Source organism: Mytilus galloprovincialis, chromosome 7, assembly GCF_965363235.1.
Source record: "Mytilus galloprovincialis chromosome 7, xbMytGall1.hap1.1, whole genome shotgun sequence".
NCBI classification, from domain to species: Eukaryota; Metazoa; Mollusca; class Bivalvia; order Mytilida; family Mytilidae; genus Mytilus; species Mytilus galloprovincialis.
In genome coordinates this window covers 72,436,655-72,444,530 of record NC_134844.1, presented here as the reverse complement: position 1 = coordinate 72,444,530, position 7,876 = coordinate 72,436,655, and the positions used below count along the sequence as shown (strand labels likewise).

At 33.3% G+C, this 7,876-nt stretch overlaps 1 long non-coding RNA gene across 1 annotated transcript; it reads right to left on the bottom strand.

The window, feature by feature from the left end:
* Positions 1 to 2,346: 2,346 nt before the first annotated feature.
* Positions 2,347 to 7,200, bottom strand: LOC143083620 (uncharacterized). Its single transcript, XR_012980807.1, has 2 exons — positions 7,109 to 7,200; positions 2,347 to 4,077 (listed from the first exon to the last, which is right to left on the bottom strand). It is a non-coding gene; the product is annotated as an uncharacterized LOC143083620 (long non-coding RNA).
* Positions 7,201 to 7,876: the final 676 nt, after the last annotated feature.

The window sequence follows — 7,876 nt, the reverse complement described above, 5'->3', positions numbered from 1 at the left end:
AGTAATAAAATTAACGGTACCAATTTTCTTGCACCAGATGCGCATTTCGACAATCCATTTCTCTTCAGTGATGCTCGTAGCCAAAATATTTGAAATCCAAAGCTTATATACCAACTTATTCGATATTCAAGAGCTTACAGCTCCGTTTCAGACTTTGCAAAACGTGACCAGCGCCTGAGCAGAAAGTTGATTAAACCAGGGGTATGTCAAATAACGTCTCGTCCTCTTTCTAAAAAAAAGTCCATCAGAAGGTACCAAGACCTTGTTAATAAATATTCCGTATCAACTTCACAAATAATACATGATGGTCTTAATGTATATATTTTGCGTACTGACGTTGTTTATCATCTTTATAACGGGTTATATTGTTCTTTTATCTATTTGTCTTTATTCTATTATTTATATTGCTTTTACTGTTTGTTTTGTTTTCTGGGATATTCCTTTGACGTAGCTCGGTACTGATACATCCCGTTCATGTGTTTGTATTATCTTTCATTTTTGCTGGTGTATTTTGTGCGTGTGACTTTTTGTGTTTCTTTAGTACATATGACGTGGCTTTACACGTTTAAAGATCCCGCAATTATGTTCTTGTTCTATAATAATTTGGAAAATACTTGAAAGACAAAACCATATGTTGATTCTTAAAAATTCTAAAGAACTTCTGAATAATTTTAGATCTCGGTCTAACATAACTTTTGATTTTTTAACCCTGTATACCACAATTCCCCATGTGAAATTATAATATTTCTGAATATACTTATTCCCCATTTCCATTCTCAATTTTATTAGAACGACAACATTATTTTATATTTCTTTCTGTGTGACGTTTACATTTTGAATTTGATAAATGCTTTTGTGTGCTTCTTTGTTAAATAATTGTTTGTTTTGAGATTATGACACAGTGCTGAACCCGTATTTTGACAATTTTACTCATTATGTCTGTTTTGTTCACACATCGTTGTTAATATGATGGAATTTGATGCAACTGACTTACAAGCGAGATGTTAAGCGCTATAACACAAGTTCAATCCACCATTTTCTACATTTGAAAATGCCTGTACCAAGTCAAGAATATGACAGTTGTTGTCCATTTGTGTATTGTGTTTTATTATTTGATTTTGCAATTTGATTAGGGACTTCCCGTTTGGAGTTTTCCTCGGAGTTCAATATTTTTATTCTTTTACTTTTTATTACCTGAACAACCGTATTTGATAGGGAAAAGGTGTTAATAATGTCATTCTGTTTATTTACCCAAAAAAGTCGGATATTAAAATTCGAAAATGATCAACATTATCTTTATGATCAAAATCAAGAAAGTGTTCAGTTTGCATAATTATATTGTAAGCAAGACAATAAATACACACATAATATATATAAAGTCGAAATTGCTACTAGACCTTTTGTAAACTCCCTGTATGGAAGGAAAATAGAAAGAAAGTATTTAATCTAAATATTCTAGTTTTAAATCTCAAACTCCTCTTTTTTCCATTAAAGTGTAACTTACATAAAAGGAAATTTTGGAAAAGCAATTTAAACACAATTTAGGACTAAGCCACATACATAACACAACTAAGGACTTCGAAACCTGCATAACACAACTCAGGACTTCGACATATACATAACACAACTAAGGACTTCGACACCTACATTACACAATTAAGGACTTCGACACCTACATAACACAACTCAGGACTTCGACATATACATAACACAATTAAGGACTTCGACACCTACATAACACAATTAAGGACTTCGACACCTACATAACACAACTCAGGACTTCGACATATACATAACACAACTAAGGACTTCGACACCTACATAACACAATTAAGGACTTCGACACCTACATAACACAACTCAGGACTTCGACATATACATAACACAACTAAGGACTTCGACACCTACATAACACAATTAAAGACTTCGACACCTACATAACACAACTCAGGACTTCGACATATACATAACACAACTAAGGACTTCGACACCTACATAACACAATTAAGGACTTCGACACCTACATAACACAACTCAGGACTTCGACATATACATAACACAACTAAGGACTTCGACACCTACATAACACAATTAAGGACTTCGACACATGAATAGAAAAATTCAAGACTTATACACATTGTTAACAAAATCCAGGACTTATAGATGTATTTTTTGAAAGGTCAAACTCAAACTTAGTGTTCAGTCAATCATTAAAAACTAACCAAATACAAGAAAAGTCGTGGATAGATATTATTTTAGGGCAAAATTCATTATTTCAAATGAAAACAATATCTTTGCTTTTGTGATAAGTTCTGAAATGTCCCTATTTTAATACCGAAAGATAACTTTGTATACTACAATTTTGATTTATTATTTAATTTAAACCAACTTTATACACAAATGCGTTATCCCCACTATTTGCAACTAACAAAATATCTCTGTTTTTGTCATAATGCAACGCCTGGGTATATCGTAGCTCATCCCTATTAGTTATTATTTGTTTATACTGCTTACCACAAGGCGAGATAAGACTAACTAAATCATTTGATAAAACAAACACAAAGCCGTCGTCATTTAGAGCAATACCACGAGGTCTGACGAATTTTTTTTTATCTGTAAATGTCCATTGAATGACACCCTTAAAGTCACAGCACGTTACAGAATCTTTTAAGAATGCTGTATAATAAATGTATTTTCCATTTGTGTCGACATATGAAAATTTTGATATGTTTTCATTTGTGATCGTATTAATAGATTCGGTCTGAAGGTTAAGTATCTTCAGTTCGGATTCTGTACAAAATATTACATTGTCGTTATGTACTACTACACCATAACAATTATATTCGATAGGAATGAATTTCGTAATTGCCCTAATCTTAATGTCAATAATACTTAGGCCCTTCTTTTGGCCATATGAAGATACAATCAATATGTTGTCTCTGGTTCCATTTGTTACATCGACTGCACCTGGTAGTTGTATCTCAAAGTCTTTATAACCGTCAGCCTTTATCAAAATTAGCATAGCCCTGTTATAACAGGTTAACGCCAGTCTACCATCCGGAAGAATACAACAACCTCGCGCGTTCTGTGATGTTGTCTCGATCGTCTGCTGTAACAGCGCTGTAACATTGTCAATTGATTTAGTTGGTAGTTGCGGAATAATCATTTGAGCTTGTGTTTTTTTTCTGTCTCGTAATGCTGCTTTAGTTGGCCTCACTACTACAGCTATTTCCCCAAATCTTTGTAGGCTTCTAGTAATGGTCTCGATTGATTTGTCAATACTACAAGTGATGACCCTGGTATTAACCGCGTCTCCGTTGACACATGATTGAATGAACTCGTTGTTTTTAGATAAATCCTGCTCTATTTGTCTGATTGACATAAATGTCTGGAGGTCGGAAGCATGCTGCTTGATATTTGCAATTGAATTCTGGTACTTTGTTAAATGATTCTCCTTTTCTTCTAATGTTTTCACTAGCAGACGAACTTTCTTTATTTCGGTTTCCTCTACTTTGTTGACTTCATCTATCAACTTCTTCTGTATCGTATTCAGGTGAGTATCGATCTTAGAACGAATGTCCTGAATTTGTTTTTCAATCTGGTTTCTGCTTTCTGAAAGATTGGTAAGATTTCCTTTGTACGTGTTTTGTATTTCTTTAATATTGTCCAACAATTCAACAAGCGTTTCCTCAATTTCTTGGAAAGAGGTGGAGGTCTTTGCGTTCTTGACGATGTCGTCTAGATTGACAACTTTATTGCATCCTTTATGACCTTCATTGACACATTTACCACAGCACGGTGTTTCATGATCTCTGCAGTATAAAATTAATTTTTCATTATGCTTGGTACAAGACTGGGTGATCTGTAGCACATCTTGAGGTAGTGTCTGGTATTCTGCTATTTTCATCGTTTTGTGATGTCGGGTTGCCTTTGACAGGCTGTGGTGTTCTTCACAATCCGTACAAAATCCTTCATCACATTCTGGACACCATGCTACAGATGGTTTTGTCACGTGACGAAGATCACATATTCCACACACATGTGCTGCACTAGCCATTATAAAACTATGTTTAACAGCTGCAAAATAAAAATATAGCTCCTCAATATATGAACATTTTTAAACAAAACAAACAAATACATATCATATACATGTATTCACATGAACGTTTCTGAAAAGATATTCACTGGAATGTCTTTCAAGATTAAAATAGTAACCATGTGAGACCATTGGAATATTAGTAGCAACTTGAACATGTTGAATAACATTTCACTCGATTCGTTGAAGACTAGACAAAATGGCAATGCAGAAAAGTTATGAATCTTGCTTTTTTTTTAGAAGTTAATGAAACTTTTGTATCCATATGTGCAATCTAGTCACCATAAGATGAGTTGAAATGGAATACATCTGGCTACTGAGATTTTCATTTAGGTATATCACTTCTCTTGCATTATTTCTAGGAGGTAATACTGTGACTGACTAATAGTATGCAAAGTCAGATAAGACGTGATCAATTGAGGAAAAAATGAGGAGTACTTGTGAAAACATTTTTTACCATGTTTGCCATAAACTCATCATAGATACCAGGATTAAATTTTGTATTAACGCCAGACGCATGTTTCGTCTATAAAAGACTTATCAGTGACGCTCGAATCCAAAAAAGTTAAAAAGGCCAAATAAAACTCGAAGTTGAAGAGCATTGAGGACCAAAATTCCTATAAGTTTTGCAAAATACAGCTAAGGTTATCTATTCCTGGGGTAAAAAAAGCCTTTGAATTTCAAGAATTCAAAAGTTTCGTCAATAGATAACTTATAGATATGACCATTTCAATGATAATTCATGTCAGCACTAAAGGCTGGTGATACCCTCGGGGAATTAAAACTCCACCAGCAGTACTAGTGGCATACGATCAACTTAAACATTGTGCAAATAGCGGAACTCAATACATAATAACGAAATCAAACGCAATTAATCAACGGATCAATCGAAAATCTACTGCCATACTTCTGACTAGGCATATGCATTATAAGAAGAAAAAATGGTGGGTTAAATCTGGTTTTATAGCTAGCTTATTGTGTTAGACAATCGATCAAGTCAATCGTTTGAAAAAATTAAGTTTTGTTTGTAGATGATGTTACAATCATAAGTCCTGGTAAATTCATAAACATTTAGACGTGCAGTATCAAAAGATTTATTTTGATTAAAACCGAATCAGCAAATTATTATCTGTTCATGTATTCTTATCCTAACAGTACTTAACAAAAAAAAGACCTACCAAGTTAATTTTAGTTTTACTTACAAATATTATTTCTTTCGATTACTTCAGTTCTTCCAAACAAAAAGATTACCATATGACTTACAAGTTTAATAAATAAAATATCATTTAAGTTAAAACAAATACAATTGTGGACCAATATATCTCTTTTGAGTTATTCTATAAGTCAATAATTCCCGCCTTTGTGAGTTTGTTTTCCAGATAAATGGGAACTGTACTTTAATGAACATCTGCATTATGCAGGATAAACTAGAAATACATAATTCTGTGAACTATGTTTTTTTTGTACAAAAAGGTACGACTCGTTTGTTCTATAAATATATACAATTGTTGCTACGTAGAAAGGGGAGCTCAGCGAAGTATGTAAGATACCGGTGTCCTGTGAAGTACTTCGGTCACGATTTTGCAAAACGGAAAATAAAAAGGTGACTGTTTATGTACAAATATTGCAACCAATGTTTTCATCTGATCAGCATTGAATAAGGACTGTTTATATATAATATTTTTATATAGAGGTGGTACTTTTCAACCTGCTGATCTACAAAACCTATGAATACATAACAAATGTCGCAAAAGAAAAATAACTATATGAGTAAAAATCATAGTACGTCACTCCCGGTTGAATACGAAAAATAGTAGAAAAAACATATATTTGATTTGACAGTTGTGGGGAAATAAGCCTACATTGTTTTGCAGTATAACATTTCTGGGTCATACACATACATAATCGGTGTTTCAAAGCAATATTGTTTGTTTATGGTGTTTCTTGTGAATATTTTGGAACCTCGAGGTATTATGATTACTAAGCTTTTATACCGGTAAACAAGAGGTAAAAATTCGATTGGTTAAATTCCATTGAGGGTTATTTTCTTATATGCAATGGAATGTTATGTGAAATTGTGTCTATAGTACTGGACAGAATAACACTTTACTCATACCACGTTAATATTTTATTTTATTTTGGCAAATTTAACAGTTTAATAGGGGAAATCAATGATGGTATTTCACCTAAAACACAGACCCGTCTGCCAACTTTGGTGAGTTTGCTTTTTCCATTTTTTTTTTTATAATTCATTGTGAAGGTTGTTGAGATAGTTGATGGGATGAAGATATCAATTTGTTTTTAAATAATCAGTGCAATTTGAATATAAAAAAGAAGATGTGGTATGATTGCCAATGAGACAACTATCCACAAGAGTCCAAAATGACACAGAAATTAACATCTATTGGTCACCGTACGGCCTTGAACATTGAACAAAGCCCATACCGCATAGTCAGCTATAAAAGACCCCAAAATGACCATGTAAAACAATTGCAGTCATATGATATGAGTTAATTGAAAATTTAATGTTTAAATTATCGAACCAATTCATGAATATGTACTTAACTAAGAAATATTTTATTCTCATTACACATTTATAACGTAACAGTGGTTGTCGATCGAAATATAATTAACGTTCGAGTTTGATGTCGAAGTTTACCTGTTTACTGAATCATGAGATTTATAAAAAAAAAAACAACAACAACAGAAACAGAGCATGTGAAAAGCGTGGCAAATACGTGAACTGAACGAATCATTGTATTTGCACTTCCGCTTCGGGTGGCCGAAGTTATAACCAGAATGTACGACTGCAGTCGTAATCACACATTGCCCTCTGATCAAGGTGAGCTAAAAGTTATTGATATGCTACGTGATCATACATGATATAAATGAAAATATATTTTATATCCTCCACATTACCTGGTAAATGATCGTCGAATTACAAATTAAACTTTTAATGGGTAAAGCCTATTTACTGATTACTGTACCAAAAATAAGTATTCCAATACTTACATGAATCAAACCTGGAGTAATAACACAAGCTGAAACGCAAAAGGGTACATTGACAAGGAAGGTAATAATGTAAAAATAGAAACTGATCACGTGGTAGTCGAGAGTCATGGTCACAATGTAAACAAATAAAGAAACAGTTTAAGTGAGACACTTAAATGGCGGTTCATTTCAAACAGGTAATTTTTAGATAAGCGAATGTTAATTTAATACCGTTTGTTAACAAGTTTTGAAGCATAAGGCATGTTCTATAATAGAAAAAAAAGTTTTTGCACGATATCTATATTCAGATTTAAGATTATGTAAGATTTAGTGGTTACGTTGATTGATTGATTGATTAATTTATTGGTGTTAAATTCCATTTTCAACACTGTTGTACTATTTGGTCGCAGTCAGTTCTCATTGGTTTAGGAAGTTGTAATGTCCGGCGAAAACCACAAACCTTCGGTAGGAAAACTAACAATCCTGGTCATTTCAGATTAGAGTCGAATGCACCTACCCCGTGCGGGATCGAACTGAAAACTTAAACGTTGACTGGCTAGTGAAACAGTTGTTCGATTAACTACTTAGACAATAGGGTCACCAAGGCCAATTTGTGGTTTAAATGTGCTTCATACGGAAATTGTATAGAAAATCGACGGGACTTATATTTGACAATGATAGAATAAATATAAAAGGATTACCGCCTGTAGTTCGGTCAATAATATCCATAAAAGACGTGTTAAAAACCATTCAGCAGAAGGCAGAGCACATTTGATTCCAATGGTTATA